We start from the raw sequence: 15,651 nt of genomic DNA, 5'->3' as shown, positions 1-15,651 counted from the left end.
AGAATCGGCTACTATCTATTTTTCATACCCCTACACCATCTCCCCCTTTCAAAAATATATTTATATATAAATTAAGGCTTTTATGTCCAACAGATGGCGCTACCTTCCGACGAACTAAGTTTGCTTTTCTGTCAGGCATTATGCTTTTCTGTGAGAATGGACTGAAGCAGATCATTTTCTATCTATCTATATAAATAATATATAACGTTCGTTTGTTCTTTTCTATGTTGTTTATATTAGTTTTAGTTTACGTTGTTTAGCATCGCGCGTGAGTTCTTTTGTATTTTATTTAAATTTGAAATTGGTTATTCGGAACAGTATTCGAATGTTGTTAGCCTGACGATGGCCATGGAATGGGCCGAAAACGTTTGTTTATGATTAAAGTTAAAGGTTCTCAGCATCAAGGTGTTGTTGTCTTACAGTGTAATAGAGTCTGAGTGAGGTTAGGAGAATAACTATTAATTATTCCTATTTTATTAAAATTATTACTTAATATAAATATTAATATAAATAAAATATAACGTTCGTTTGTTCCTACCGATTCCTTTGAAATTTTGACACAACGTTGCATTCGAATACGCACGTGTTTTTATATAATATACATGTCGAAATTCCCCCCAGTGGGGGGAGATGGACGGGATTAAGGCTTACCGTGAAGAACTCGGCTTCTATTATACTATTTTACATGCGTTTTTTGCGTTTTTAATTGCGTTTTAATAGGTTACGTCAACAGAATATACACTAAAAAGGGATTTTTCGATATTCCCCAGCGGGAAAAGTGACGGGATTAAGGCTTACTGTGAAGAACTCGGCTTTTATTATACTATTTTAGATGCGTTTTTGATTGCGTTTTAATAGGGTACGTCAAGAGAATGTACACTAAGAAGGAATTTTTTGAAATTCCCCCACGGGGGAAGTGTTACACATTTATAATAGATACATTTTGAGCCACAACAACGCGTGGCCGGGTCAGCTAGTCTTATATATAAAATTCTCGTGTCACAATGTTAGTTACCGTACTCCTCCGAAACGGCTTTACCGATTTTTACCAAATTTTATATGCATACTCAGTAGGTCTGAGAATCGGCTACTATCTATTTTTCATACCCCTACACCATTTCCCCCTTTCAAAAATATATTTATATATGGATTAAGGCTTTTATGTCCAACAGATGGCGCTAACTTCCGACGACCTAAGTTTGCTTTTCTGTGAGGCATTATGCTTTTCTGTGAGAATGGACTGAAGCAGATCATTTTCTATCTATCTATATAAATAAAATATAACGTTCGTTTGTTCCTACCGATTCCTTTGAAATTTTGACACAACGTTGCATTCGAATACGCACGTGTTTTTATATAATATACATGTCGAAATTCCCCCCAGTGGGGGGAGATGGACGGGATTAAGGCTTACCGTGAAGAACTCGGCTTCTATTATACTATTTTACATGCGGTTTTTTGCGTTTTTAATTGCGTTTTAATAGGTTACGTCAACAGAATATACACTAAAAAGGGATTTTTCGATATTCCCCAGCGGGAAAAGTGACGGGATTAAGACTTACTGTGAAGAACTCGGCTTTTATTATACTATTTTAGATGCGTTTTTGATTGCGTTTTAATAGGGTACGTCAAGAGAATGTACACTAAGAAGGGATTTTTTGAAATCCCCCCACGGGGGAAGTGTTATGCATTTATAATAGATACATTTTCATCCACAACGTGTGGCCGGGTCAGCTAGTACTGTAGTAAAATTATTTCGTATATACTGTAACTTGGAAAATAATTTTGTCTTTTCGGATACAAGAGTTTAAAGTAATATAAATTTATAACTCATTTACATTTAATTTCGTTTAATGTAAATGAGTGACCTAAACGAATGAGATCAGCACGATAACAAATATTTTATGAAAATATTAAAATAAATCTCGTTTTACTATCAAAACTATTCTTACTAAAATAATTGCAATATTTTGGTGTTGCTGGGGCGAAAAGTAATAAGGACAAACGTTAAAACATAGATGTGGATGCAATTTTTCATAGCTACTATACCTATTCGTTGTGTGGGTTAATATGGAAGCATTTAGCTTCAAGTGCTTTTCTCTCCAATGCTGCGATCGTACGATTCATTTTTGCCGCTTGGCCATACGCGGGGAGCGGGAAATAATGCCTTCCGGGAGGTCTTTTATGGGTAACTGGCCCCTATTCAGGCTTTACAGACGTAGAGAAAACCCGGAAAACTCCACGTGGCCAGCTCGTCCGGGCGAGGTGCGAACCCACGACCGAACTCCCAGTGTTTAGAAAACGGAACCGCTTGGCCACTGGTGGTGAAAAGTTTTGGACAAATTTAACATTGAGTAATAATTAATTATTACGCAATAGTAATTAATTACGACTGCACCATTAAGAGCAGGATTGATAATTAAGAAAAAACTGGGTTTGTGTAACAATTAAATTTCTGTTAATAATTATAAACCTCTTTGTTTCTTGAGTAATTTTAACTCACAAATTATCTAGCAATAATACTAGCGCTCTTTGACCGAAAAATAAGCACAGCAGAAAGATTAAAATGAAAACGATATTGAAAGTTTAACTATATTCGCAGTAAACATAACAGATGCTAATTGTCAGGAAAATGAAATTAAAAAAACTTCATATGATCGCATTTTGCAGAAGATATCGGCTAAGGAGTAACTACAAAAACATTTGATGTAATCGGTCAAAGTTTTTACAAGTCAGAGATTGTTCGTGTTCTAGTAGGATATTGCTTGTGGATTGATCGTGCTGTTAACAGTGAAACGTTGTATACATTTGTTAGTCTCCTCTTCAGCACTTCTGAAATTCATAAGTCCATCAAATGTAGAATGCAATGCGCTGGCCATCTGAAATATTTTAAATATTTTTAATCACTAAATAATTGTAAATAAACATTTCGACTATAATTACCTTGACAGGAAATTTTTTGTTGATTTCTACAAATCCAAACATTGACATTCTTAAAGCAACTTTTCCAAATCTTTTCATAAAGTTCAAAATCTTTTGCAGATCGGAAATTTTACAGTTTATTAATGTTTAACAATTCTGGTTTATTTAAGAGCAAAATTAAACTTACCTTCATCTTTTTTTCAAGTTTAAGTTTACATTTCGCAAACCTTCTAATGTCTTGAAACGTATTTTCCGCCTACACGCAAAGAAATATTTTACTTTATTATAACATTACCAAATATTAAAGGTATTTAATAGAACTTACCACTGCAACACCAGAAGAAAAAAGAAAAGCAGCGATAACGCAACCAATGGTTAAAGCTGCAGATACAAAAAATGCAAGGTATTTCATATACATATCCATTTCTACAAACAGAAATGAGTAGTAGCAAAGACTCGTTTCAAGCAAGAGAACAAAATAAGCAATCGACATTGGAATATCTAAAACGGAGTTACAGGTTTCTTTGATTGTCCAAAGATTTGCGTGTTCAGTCATCAGCATTTCTAATTTAAATTCGATACGCGAATCGTTAGGACGAAGAAGAAATAACGTTTTCCTTAATTTGAGAAACTCTCCTCTTAAGATCGAAAAAAATAATATCAAAACTAAAAGGAAATGAAAGAGTATTCCAAGAGCGTAAATTAAAAATAGACTAGACGAAATTGTACAGAATAATCCTTCATATGGATACCGTGAGTATCTTTCGTAACTACTATAAAAGAACAACATACTTACAACTTGAAACCCAATTACGATATCGAATAGTAATAATAAGAAGAAGAGCCACATTTTACGAAATTTAAGAAAAAGGTTAGCTTCTTCCGAATGAGTCAGATTTCTTAATTTAAGGACTGGATTCAACTTACATCTTTTCGTCCAACTGACAGTTAATGAAATAATAAATGCCAAAGTAGCCCATGCCAATTTCGGAAAAATGACATCTTGACCGAATAATGAAAAAATTCCTTCGCAAGGAATATAATCTTTAATGCCGGAGATCATCATTGAAGTTAATACAAAAAATACAGACCATAAAAATAATTCGATAGACGGAAAATATATCTTTGTTAGAAATGTGTGAAAACTATCAGAAAATTTACAATCCTTACAAAGACAAGGATCGAGAGGATCTACACCCCATATTAAGGAAGTAGAATAACAATCTCTTAAAAAACATCTGAGACAAAAACCCGTATTTGAGAGATCGAGCGACTCTACTTGAATTGTCACCATCTTCTTTTATTAGAGTTCAGAACTTCGGAAATTCTTGAAAATCTTTAAATAGAATAATGATAGTTAAATAAGTGAATAATAGAAGAGTAATAGTAATAGAATAATGATAGTTAGATAAAAATTAGTTATTGATTATATAATAGCATTTGAGCTCGGCGTTGCTCGGGCAAAAGTTAACATTATGATTTTTGGATTCTTTCGTACTTTTTACCCTTATATTATATTATAGTATTTGATTTATATAACTACGAAGGTTATTTTACGTAAGATTTTAAAACACCAAGTGCCCAATGTCACGCATTTTAAAATTTTTTAAAATTTGTTAAGTAGAGGAATAAAGAATTTTGAAAATGTGTTAGATTGTTCGTTTGGTGTGATAAACCCTAACACGGTAAGGAAGTAGCAACGTTGTAGCGATTTAAAGGATACCGTCCGAAAAAAGCACTTCTACTTGACCTTCCGTGTTACATAAAAATACATAAATGCAAAAATAAAAGCCACTATATGTATATATATATAACTTTTATTACAGAGATAGAATTGAACATAGTCGAATACAATAATAATGATAGTTTTATACTTAGGAAATTTGAATGAAACGAAAATTATTTCTAAACAGATATTACGTAAGTGGGCGCAACCTATCGCTAAATATAATTTACTGTGTATGAAACGACTAACAGATTCAACGGCAATGAACTCAAATACAGATTCGTCGTATGTGTAAGCCAACTGAGGCAGTCACCTGAATCAATGTTTCTTTCAGAAAACATTTTCCAGGGATATTTTTCTGATTTGAGGGGTGACAAATGCAATTGGTAGGTTAATTTATATAGATATAAACACACGTATATAAACAGATATATATATATATACGTGTATATATATGATTACTATGAACGTAGGCAATTTTTTTCAACCTCCGATAGTCCATAAAAAAGACAAGTGTAAATGAAATGAATTTGTTACCAAAAATTATGTACAAACATGGTTACTTTTCGACATAATTACCGTGAAGATTGAGGCATTTGTCATATCTATGGACGAGCTTTTCCATCCCCTTGTCATAGAATGTTGCCCCAATAAACTCGAGATGGGCGCTGACGTTGTTTTGAAAATCGTCGTTAGTCTCGTAAACCCTGCCCTGCCACTTTTCCTGTTCGGGAAAAAGGTGGAAGTCGCACGGCGCTAAATCGGGGCTATATGTTGGGTGTTTACAGGCGGTGAAGACTTCCACTCAGCTTGGAACTTTTCAAATGTGTGAAGACTTCTACCTCTTTTTTGAACTGAAAACGTAACTTAGCTAGCAGGGCAGATGTTTAAGACTAATGACGATCTTCAAAAGAACGTTGCTAAGGCCATCTCAATTCACTGGCGACAACATTCGTGACGAGGGGATGGAAAAGCTCGTCCATAGACATGACAAATGCCTCAATCTTCACGGTGATTATGTGGAAAAGTAACCATGTTTGTACATAATTTTTGGTAATAAATTCATTTTGTTATTTACAATTGCGTTTTTTAATGGAACATCGGAGGTTGAAAAAAACAGCCCTCGTCGTATATGTATATATCTACACGATTACTATGAATGTGTATTTATGTGTTTTTACAAAACTTTATATGAGGTTTCAGGATTTTTCAATTTACGAAAGATACTACGCTACGGATTCCCTCGTATGGTTGTTGCCTTGATCGCTGCAGCAATGAGTTAAGAAGCATTATATTTTGCCTAAGCGTTATTTAACCCTTGCAAGAGATAACCTTTGTAGTTATATAAATCAAATACTATAATATAACAAATATTGAAATGAAAATCATATAAGGAATTTGGCTATTTTAGCCTTCTATTATCATGTTTATTGCGATACTCATATACAAAATAAACACTTTCATTGGTCAAATAGACGCCAACTGAAAATACGATATCTTAAACTATTTAAGATATCGTATTTTTTCTAGTGTTAGTACTAGCAAACTGTTTCATTTAGAGCCGAACATCAAAGGGTGATTTGTCAATCAATCAAATTTCGCAAAAAATAGACCAACTGTGTCAACTCGGAACCCTGGAAAAGCACTTATATAATATGAAGTTAAGCACAAAATATCATTTAACTTTCCTAATCAAATGCCACCATACCGGTGGGTCCGATAGGAAGAAGGGATCGTTGCAGATGGAGGTAGAAGATAATTCGAACAAAAGTATTAGTTGTTCTCCAGAGAGAGAGGACGTTCAACGACTACTTCTTAATATTGGTCTACTATTAAATAAGAAAAATAAACATCGGCACAGAAAAAGACTCTCAGCTCTACTTTGTGCCTTAAAATCGTTGCACGTATATTAATTTGGCTGAACGTTAGAACATCTTAAGCAGTATCGGTGAAAAAAGTTTGAGGAATGGTCTATGATTTATTGAGGGATGTCCAGGTTTCCTAGTAGTTAAACATGTGCTCGTAATTATCGCGTTTATAGAAAAACTATTAGAATTAGTTTAGTTTATTTGGTTACGGCAACGCGTCACGTCAGCCATCGGCCGAGGAGGATGCATCCTGGAAAAAATTTTATGTAAAGCTGGCCCCAATTTAAGTGTAACTAACTCGAAGAAAACCCGGAAAATTTCACGTGGCAGACCATTGGCCGTGCCCAAACCCACGACCTATGTTCGGTGGTTTTATCCACTCGGTTACTGAAGGGCGAAAAAACTGTAGACCTATAAATTCCCACTGTGGTCCGGTCGTCTCTGTCTTTCCTTAATCTCTAGAACGGAGTTAGACAGATGAAAGTCGAGACCAGACATGAAAATTGTAAGAGAAAGAGAACCACATAAACTATATGCATCTAAAATTCATTTCGGCACAGCAACAAGCGCCGAAATGCATTTCAGGTGTCGGATTTAAATGATGTACTGTATATTACAATGGATGGTGTTATAATAAAATAATGATCAAATTTCTTAATACGATAACCCCTAAAATAACTGGAATTTTAATAGTAATTAAAGAATTAATTAGATAAGAAAAAAAGGGACAAGAAGATAGTCGGTAGACATGTAATCAATAAAGATATGATAAGATTACATTTTACAGATTCGTGCTTAGAATCGATCAATAATCTTGCAACTTCAAATCTATTTTCAATCGAAATAACATAAGTTTACTTATCGAAGAATAAATTTAAAAATATTCATAAATTTCCATTCGAAGTACTGTACAAAATCAAATAAAAGAAAATTAGCTCAGTGCACTTACCAGTTGTTCTTAGTTATTTAGAATTTGTAAACGCATTTCTAATCAAAGAATATTTTCACTTGAGCACAGAACATGTCCTTTACCAATGGAAGATATGTGAAATACATATAGCATGCTTTTAATTTAATCCAGAATATTACTAAATGCCTATTGCTGTCTGCATAAATAAACGAATAGTAAACAAAAGTGCAATGTATTTGTTTGATTTATTCTCTAAGTCTTGAAATTGTATCTGAAAACGAATGAATTTTTAATTTGGTAAATGGAAGTTTAGATTAAATGAATTTATATCGTTCCAATTATTAAATATTATATACGAATACTTACGTAAACTGAAACGTAATTATTTTACTTTGACCGAAGAATATAGGAATTGTTTGGAATCAATTTGAAAGTCTAATCAATGAAAGTTCTATTAAGTTTGGTTCCATTTACTAAATTAAAAATTCATTCGTTTTCAGATACAATTTCAAGACTTAGAGAATAAATCAAACAAATACATTGCACTTTTGTTTACTATTCGTTTATTTATGCAGACAGCAATAGGCATTTAGTAATATTCTGGATTGAATTAAAATTCATGCTATATGTATTTCACATATTTTCCATTCTTAAAGGACATGTTCTGTGCTCAAGTGATAATATTCTTCGATTAGAAATGCGTTTACAAATTCTAAATAACTAAGAACAACTGGTAAGTGCACTGAGCTAATTTTCTTTTATTTGATACGCGGCAATTATAACGATAAGGTGTACATGGTAGGTAAATTTCGATTAATTTATAGGAGTCAGCTGTTAAACATAGAGGCAGGTAAATGACGATCAACATCATTCTTACGTGATAAGCTTTGCAGATGCAAATCGGAATTGGGTATAATTCTCATAGCTTTACACTTGCATCTTATTGAGAGTCAATCTGGTTGTTGTTCCTAATATCCAATATCTAATTATATCTAAATAGGCATAATCGGACTTAATTTTAAAAATTTTACTGTTAGTGGCATTTACAATGTTTTTTAAAAAAGTTATCTGTACCCTCAAAATTAAGCCTTTTTTAAATAATAATAATAATATAAAAGTTATCTTTAATAGCATCTTATGACAGATGGCACCACACACAATTTAACTTTCATCTAGAGTCGGCCTACCAGTGGCCATGCGGTTCCGTTCCCTGAACATTAGAAGTTCGGTTGTGGGTTGACGCCTCTTCCGGACGGGCTGGCTACGTGGAGTTTTCGAGTTTTCTCCACGTCTGTAACGCCTGAATAGGAGCCAATGACCTCCCGGAAGGCATATTCCCCGCGTAACAACCATCAGAAACGCATGCAACTACTATTACATGACAATTACGTCACACTTTCCACGAGGCGACATAGCCTAGAAGTTTACGACCAACTAGCCGATACAAGACATCTGGAGTCAAGTGTTTTTTTACCTCTTGAGATCCACTACTAAAAAAAACTTTTTTTTAATTGAAGTTTTTTTATATTATTTACTTTTGGGTGTCACTCGTTAGTAAATTATCATTTTTTTCAATTTTATTGTTTTCGGTCATTAAAAAATGGTATGTGTCAAATATGACACAATGGATGTCTACCTGTACGAAATGCAAACTGTTCTGTTCATGTAAAAATGGTTTATTTGACTGTTTTTGTACAATAATTGACATTTTATATTTACATATGACATTTTTGAAGCAATTTTTATTTGTCACAAGGCACAGATGGATTTTGCATTTGATACAGTACCCTGTAGCTCATACACTTTTATATCAGTGCATTTGATAGCAGTGATTTTTGCCATTTGCAATGATTTCTGGCATGTGTTTTGCTCCACTTTTGCTTGTATTTTTCTGGGATGTAAATCTGGAGTATTTTTTAAATTATTTTCCTGTTCTTCGTCATCTTCACTGTTCTTTCTTTTTATTTTCTGTACTGTCTGAATATAATAGCCATTTTGACACTTTTACTAATATTGGAGTGTGTTTTTCTTCCTCTTTTTTATTGCTCTGCTATCTCTTCTGTAGGCTATCCAAAAATTGTTTTCATTTCATCAGCAGTAAAGTTCAAAAGTTTTTCCAGGTGAATCAGTGATATTTGATTTGTGCATGTCATCATCAAGCACTGACGTCAAAGAGATTCTTAGGAATATAATTCAAGAAATATTCTTCAGTCTTACACTCCTTACCCTTTTAGGGTTTCTCCTGAAATGCAGGAGCTGGTAGCAAGGGCTTAAATCTATTTGTATGGCGCCATGGTGGAGTCTGTTACTGCACTGATGTCAAGAAATCTTCCTCTATTTACATAGCTGAAGCATCATTTTCATCATCGTCAAATGTATCATCTAATGACTTACATTCTTCAGGACAATTTGGTTGATAAATGTTCTGACTGGTTTAAATGTTTGGTCACTGTCTTCATCACTGGACCAGCCTTCCAGTCCACACAAATTTCTATCAATATCAAGTGTCCTATCATGTTCCTTCCTTATTTCATCTGTTGACACTGAAAAATTTATAATAAATGTCAATAATTTAGTTTTAATATAAGATTTATGATATTAATAATTTATAAATTCTTAACAAACAATATTTTGCAGACCAGATAAATAACTATACAAAAACAAATCACAGAAATTAATTTATTAATTTATTAATAAAAATAAATAGTTAATTTTTTAATAAATTAATTTAATAAAAAATGAAAATAAATAATAGAATACATATTGCTGACTAAATGACAAAATAACTATAAAAGTAAATAACTTGCCAATATGAAAACAGTTCATAGGCTGTAATGTAATTGTTGTAACATTATGCTTATTCATCGATTCTAAGCGCAAGTCTGTAAAATGTATCCTTTACATCTTTATTGATCATATGTGTACCGAATAGCTCCTTATCCGCTGATTTATTTAATTAATTCTTAACAGTAATTAAATAATTAATCTTTATTCTTGTTTTTATAAAAAATTTTAATACAATTTATGCAAATATGTTATGAATTTTAAAGGGGGAGAAAATATTTAAGTCGTATATATCCTATATCTTGAACATCGTGTCTTTTTATTTAATTTTACGAAATATTTGAATTTTATGAGTGATTATACAGTTTAAACTATTTTCATAATATTACTCATCAATGACATAAGATTGTGTACAATTTTATTGTACAAGATTCATTTATTTTATAATTTTAACAGATTTTCGTATAACTAAACTTGCGTGTTGAATCCTACAACAATTCATTTAAAAACATATTAAAGTAAAAAATAGTTTCTGCTTTATGGGCAGGAAAAGAGGCTCTTTAACGAGCTCATTATGAGTCGGGTCGATGGGTGTGTCCTGATCGTCAAGCGTGTTGGTGGCTTTTTGAGGACCTGGTGGATCAAGTCGGGATTGGAAAATACAGGAATAAATTCAACGTTTTATGTCAAGATAATATTCCTTAAAACTAGAATAATCTTGGAATTAATCAAAATATTGTTAATAATCGCTGGAATTGAAACAAATCCTGGTCCTTTTCCCGTTTTCCACCTCGGTCAAGCCAAATAGATACGCAAAAGAGGAGGCAGGGTAGACCTCGCAAGGAAAGTATCAAGGACGTAGAAAGGGAAAATCAGTTAGTAGAACTTCTAAGTGAGGAATACCAAATTGAAACAGAAGGTAAAGATACTATTGGAATTACGAGGAATTCAAATATCCGAGATTATTTCAGCAAGAGAACCTGAAATACAAGGTATCGACGATTCCTAATATACACTAAAGTCTATTTACGAATTAATTCAAAAAAAATTTTGTCAGTTAAACTTAGAAATTCAATGAATAAAATCTGAAGTTAACAAGAAGAAAGACGAAAATAATAGTTATGACAGATCTTTATAAGATACAAATATTGGAAGACACCTTTTAAATTATTATTATATTTTGAAGTATGTTGGAATTTGAATTTGATAAATTAGTTAATAAAACTACTAACAAAAATATTATAATTTTTAATCATCCATTTAAAACATTGGATATTCTGCAAGAAATTAAACAATTTATTAGAGAAGATTTAGGAATAAATAATATAGAAATTGACGGCCTAATTCAACTAAAAAACAATAAGAATAGCCCTATAGTTAAAACTATTCTGGAAACCGTAAAAGCTAGAAACTTCGTTCTCAAAAAATTTTGGACAGCGAAATCGAAATTTGTCGACGTAACCGAGAAAAAAATAATATTTACAACTTATTTGTGTATGAGATCGAGGATTAGAAGAAATCAGCTACGGGATAGGATTAAATTGGAGAAAACTGATAAAAATAAAATGTTAGTAAGAGATGATTACTATACAAGGACAATATAATATACACATACGACACTAACACTAGTAAGATTATCCAAATGACCGTTTTTTAGAAATAGACAAACAACAAACTTAGAAGAGGACGGGAATAGAAATTATACCGAGTTAGTTATAGATCTTTTTAATAAGAACAAAGACATTGATAATAACTATAATAAAAATTTGGGAAAATTGGTTAATAAGGAAGGAAAAAATGGAAATAAAAATGTGAGAGAGACGAATAAAGACAAAAATAATTTCCTAATAAGATTTTGGAATATACAAGGCCTTCGAGAGAAAATACATAAAGTCTCGGTTAAGGAATTCATTAATTCTAATACCATAATTGGAATCGCGGAAACACGGATGACAAATTTGAGTGACAATGAAAAGAACCTTTAAGAAGAAGAAAATAGAATAACAATTAGTAACGCACAAAGGAAAAGTAGATTTGGCCGTTCTGCGGGAGGATTTATGTTGTTGACAAAGAAAAGTCTGGGTGAGATTATCAATATCTATATAGCTGAAAAATTTATCTTCGTGTTAATTGAATTAAAAAGTAATATTAAATTAATTTTACATAAGCATTATGCTGGTTTTACTATTATCCTACAAACAATATTGTAATATGATAATTAATAATATATTTAATTAATCTAGAACATTAATACTGTATTTAGTAATATGTCTGATAAGTATATTAAAATAATTCTAAATTTCATTTTCGTAAGTGCATTCTGCATTTATTACATTGAAAATACAGGTATCTCTCGTATAACACGGTAGTTATGTTCCGAAAAAGTGTTGTGTAATGCGAATCTCAATTTTTAAACAGTGTTAGAGGCAAACCGTGTGGTACGAGGGACACCTGTACATTCTAACTGAAAAATTTATATTCTGATTATTTACGTGCGTTATTACAAATAAAATGTAAAACGAATAAGATGAAATTTAATATAAAAATTTTTAAATCATTTTTATTTCTATTCTTACAACAATTGTTTTAATTTAATTTAAATTTTTGGAAACTTTTTGACTGTGATTGGCAACTCAAATACACAAGTAGGCTTATTCATAATTTTATTAAAACAGTTTAATGTGGAACAAATCATAAAATATTTCAAAAATTTATGTAATTTATAATCAATTTATAAAACCATTTAAAAAATTTATCATCTTAGATTATAACTGCATACAATTTACTAAAATATTTATATTTAATTCCAATATTAATGTGTACTTTGCACCGTTCACACTTGATTCTAAACTAATCTTAGTAACTTTAACAATAATGTCTGTTAGGCAATATCGTAGACAAGATTTTCGTTGATTGTCTCATAATTAAATTGTAATAAATACACGCATATTTAATCTGATTCTATTATCTTTAAAACTATTTTTTCTACATTTAACAATGATATAAAATTAGAACTCGTATAATTATTAAGAAATATATCAAGATACAATGTTCTTATTTTGAACAAAACTGAAACTAGATAATTTATAGATATAAATGAATTTTAATTTTATAATAATTCAGTTTTTATTAAAGTTTATATTGCACGTATATAGATATATGACTAAAGACTTTGGTTATTGGAAGAAACGTGGAATTCCTGAAGTGCCTCCGAGATTCCTCGTTGGATCAGTAGGATATAACTTTAAAAGGGTAAGATTAAGTTTCAAAGAATATTTATAAAGATTTTACCAATACTCGTTATGAAATATTAAAATTTACATTTATGCTTAGAATCAAGGTAAACAAGAACGTGAATGGTACAACAAATACGAAAAAATATTTGGGTAAAAAAATTAAATTTTTAAAATTTTACATTTAAAACTTTCTGGGATATAAACAAAAGTCTAACTGAATTTGTAAAGTACGTGATAATTAATTAAATAGAATATAATACATTGATATACCCTTAAATGTTTCAGAATATACGAAGGTTTTAATCTCGCTTTTGTTGTAGCAGATCCAGAATTAGTGAAAGATATTCTTGTCAAAGATTTCCCTATTTTTCCTGAACAAACAGTATATCATTTTATTAAATTTACTAACTTGAAACTTATCTTACTTTTCTTATGCTGAAGAACATTTTAATTAATTAATCAAAGATTTAATTATTATCTTCTTTAATGGATATAATATATAGGAACTTCGATTTGGCGATCCAATTTTAGATAAAGGGTTATTTATGCAAAGTGGAGAAAGATGAAAAGCTTTGAGGACCATGATGTCGCCAAGTTTCACTTCTGGAAAATTAAGAATGGTCTGTACATTTAAATTAAGTTTAAAACGTATTTTATTAAAATCTAATATTAAACCATTAAACCTTTTGTTGACTATAAATTTACAGATGAGCAAATTAATGGAAGAATGTTGTCAGATTCTAATCGATAACTTAAAAGAAGCAGCAACGGAGAATAGAGAAATTGATATTACACAGTAAGTATAAATTTATGTATCGAAAATAGTAGTGCCCACTAGTGGACGAGTAGATAAAACTGCTGAACACGGGTTCGCATCTCGCCAAAGTGGAATTTCTTGGGTTTTCTTTATATTAATAACACTTGAATAGAAACCAGTTTCTCCTGGAAATTTGTCTTTAGAGGCGATCCTGTTAGCATAACTGTCTAAATATGCTCTACGAAAAAGGACAACGAAGGAAAGAAGTTCAAAAGCGTTGAATTTCAACCGTACGTCAGCTGCTACACGTACAGAAAGGGTCTTCCTGCCATTTGCAAACCACGGCCTCTAAAAAGATATCTTGGAGCAGGAGATATCGAGCACGTAAATAATAATTCGAAGGATTTCTGCTTAAAACTGCACCCGACGGAAGACCAAGTCTCGCCATTTGATGAACTTTGAGACATCCTTCTGCTTATCGATAAAGAAAAATCTATAGAAGATAATTATTCGTATGACACGGATTGCGTCATTAAGTTTAACGACAAATTGTCGAATTGCCACGGCAAAGCCCGCACGTACGCTTAGATTTATTTAATGTTGAACATTTTAAATGTTTTTCTGGTTAATAATTGTGTGGATATTATAACAATATGCTGTAAAATTGGTGAGATGAGTTAATAAACGATTTCTCATTGCCTTAAGTATAGTGTCTGTCCTGTTGTTCGTTTCACTTAGAGGGACTTTCTCAATTCGGTTTTCCCGCAGCGGTACAGATTTTCATTTGATAATGATTGATTTAAAGGCATTGGCAAATTTATATGATGTTGTACAGTGTACATTGTGTACACTTATCAATGTTTTTGTATAAATCGTTTATGTGTCAAAGAACATAATATTAATCTAGATGGAAGTGTTTACAGTCTAAATTGCCTACATAAAATATGTAATCAATGTATAGGATAAGTGTATTTGATAATCTCAAATAAACAAATATATATAATATAATTTCTTGTAATTTACACTGAGCTACTTTTTTATTGTTTTCCACTGTTTTATTGGTGAAAACCATACACGGAAACGAGGATAAAAATTCCCGACGTAAGAACTTACATCGAACACGGTCACGAATAAGCTTAAATGTAGTCTGTAAAGTGTATTTTATACAGGGTGCATAGAAAAGTCCCTTTAACCAGAAAATTCTTGTGAACGAAGAGAGCTACAACTCTGCAAGTGAGGTAACGGTATTGTAAAGTGACTATGCCCGAACTAATGCAAACGGCGCCCCTAGTGGTGAAATTTGGAAGATATCAGTGGCAGTGCAAATCGTAACGAAAACGGATAGCTCAAACTTTCCAATTAGAAAGTTTTAGAACATGAATTAATTAGTATAAAACGACATGTGGTTTACGCGGATAAGATAAATTGTCGCCTGAATACCCAAAAAT

General features: G+C 31.7%; 1 protein-coding gene and 1 long non-coding RNA gene across 3 annotated transcripts in view; one reads left to right on the top strand and one right to left on the bottom strand.

The window, feature by feature from the left end:
- Positions 1 to 15,651, bottom strand: part of LOC136976278 (four and a half LIM domains protein 2-like) — a 157,764-nt gene that overhangs the window by 45,235 nt on the left and 96,878 nt on the right. The window lies entirely within an intron of this gene.
- On the top strand, positions 13,767 to 14,240 carry LOC136990782 (uncharacterized). The gene is made up of 3 exons (XR_010883118.1): positions 13,767 to 13,828; positions 13,950 to 14,066; positions 14,154 to 14,240. It is a non-coding gene; the product is annotated as an uncharacterized lncRNA (long non-coding RNA).

This window comes from Centruroides vittatus, unplaced genomic scaffold, assembly GCF_030686945.1.
Source record: "Centruroides vittatus isolate TY-2023 unplaced genomic scaffold, ASM3068694v2 contig_10, whole genome shotgun sequence".
Lineage (NCBI taxonomy): Eukaryota > Metazoa > Arthropoda > Arachnida > Scorpiones > Buthidae > Centruroides > Centruroides vittatus.
The sequence above is the reverse complement of the archived record's forward strand: the minus strand, read 5'-3'. Positions and strand labels throughout refer to the sequence as shown.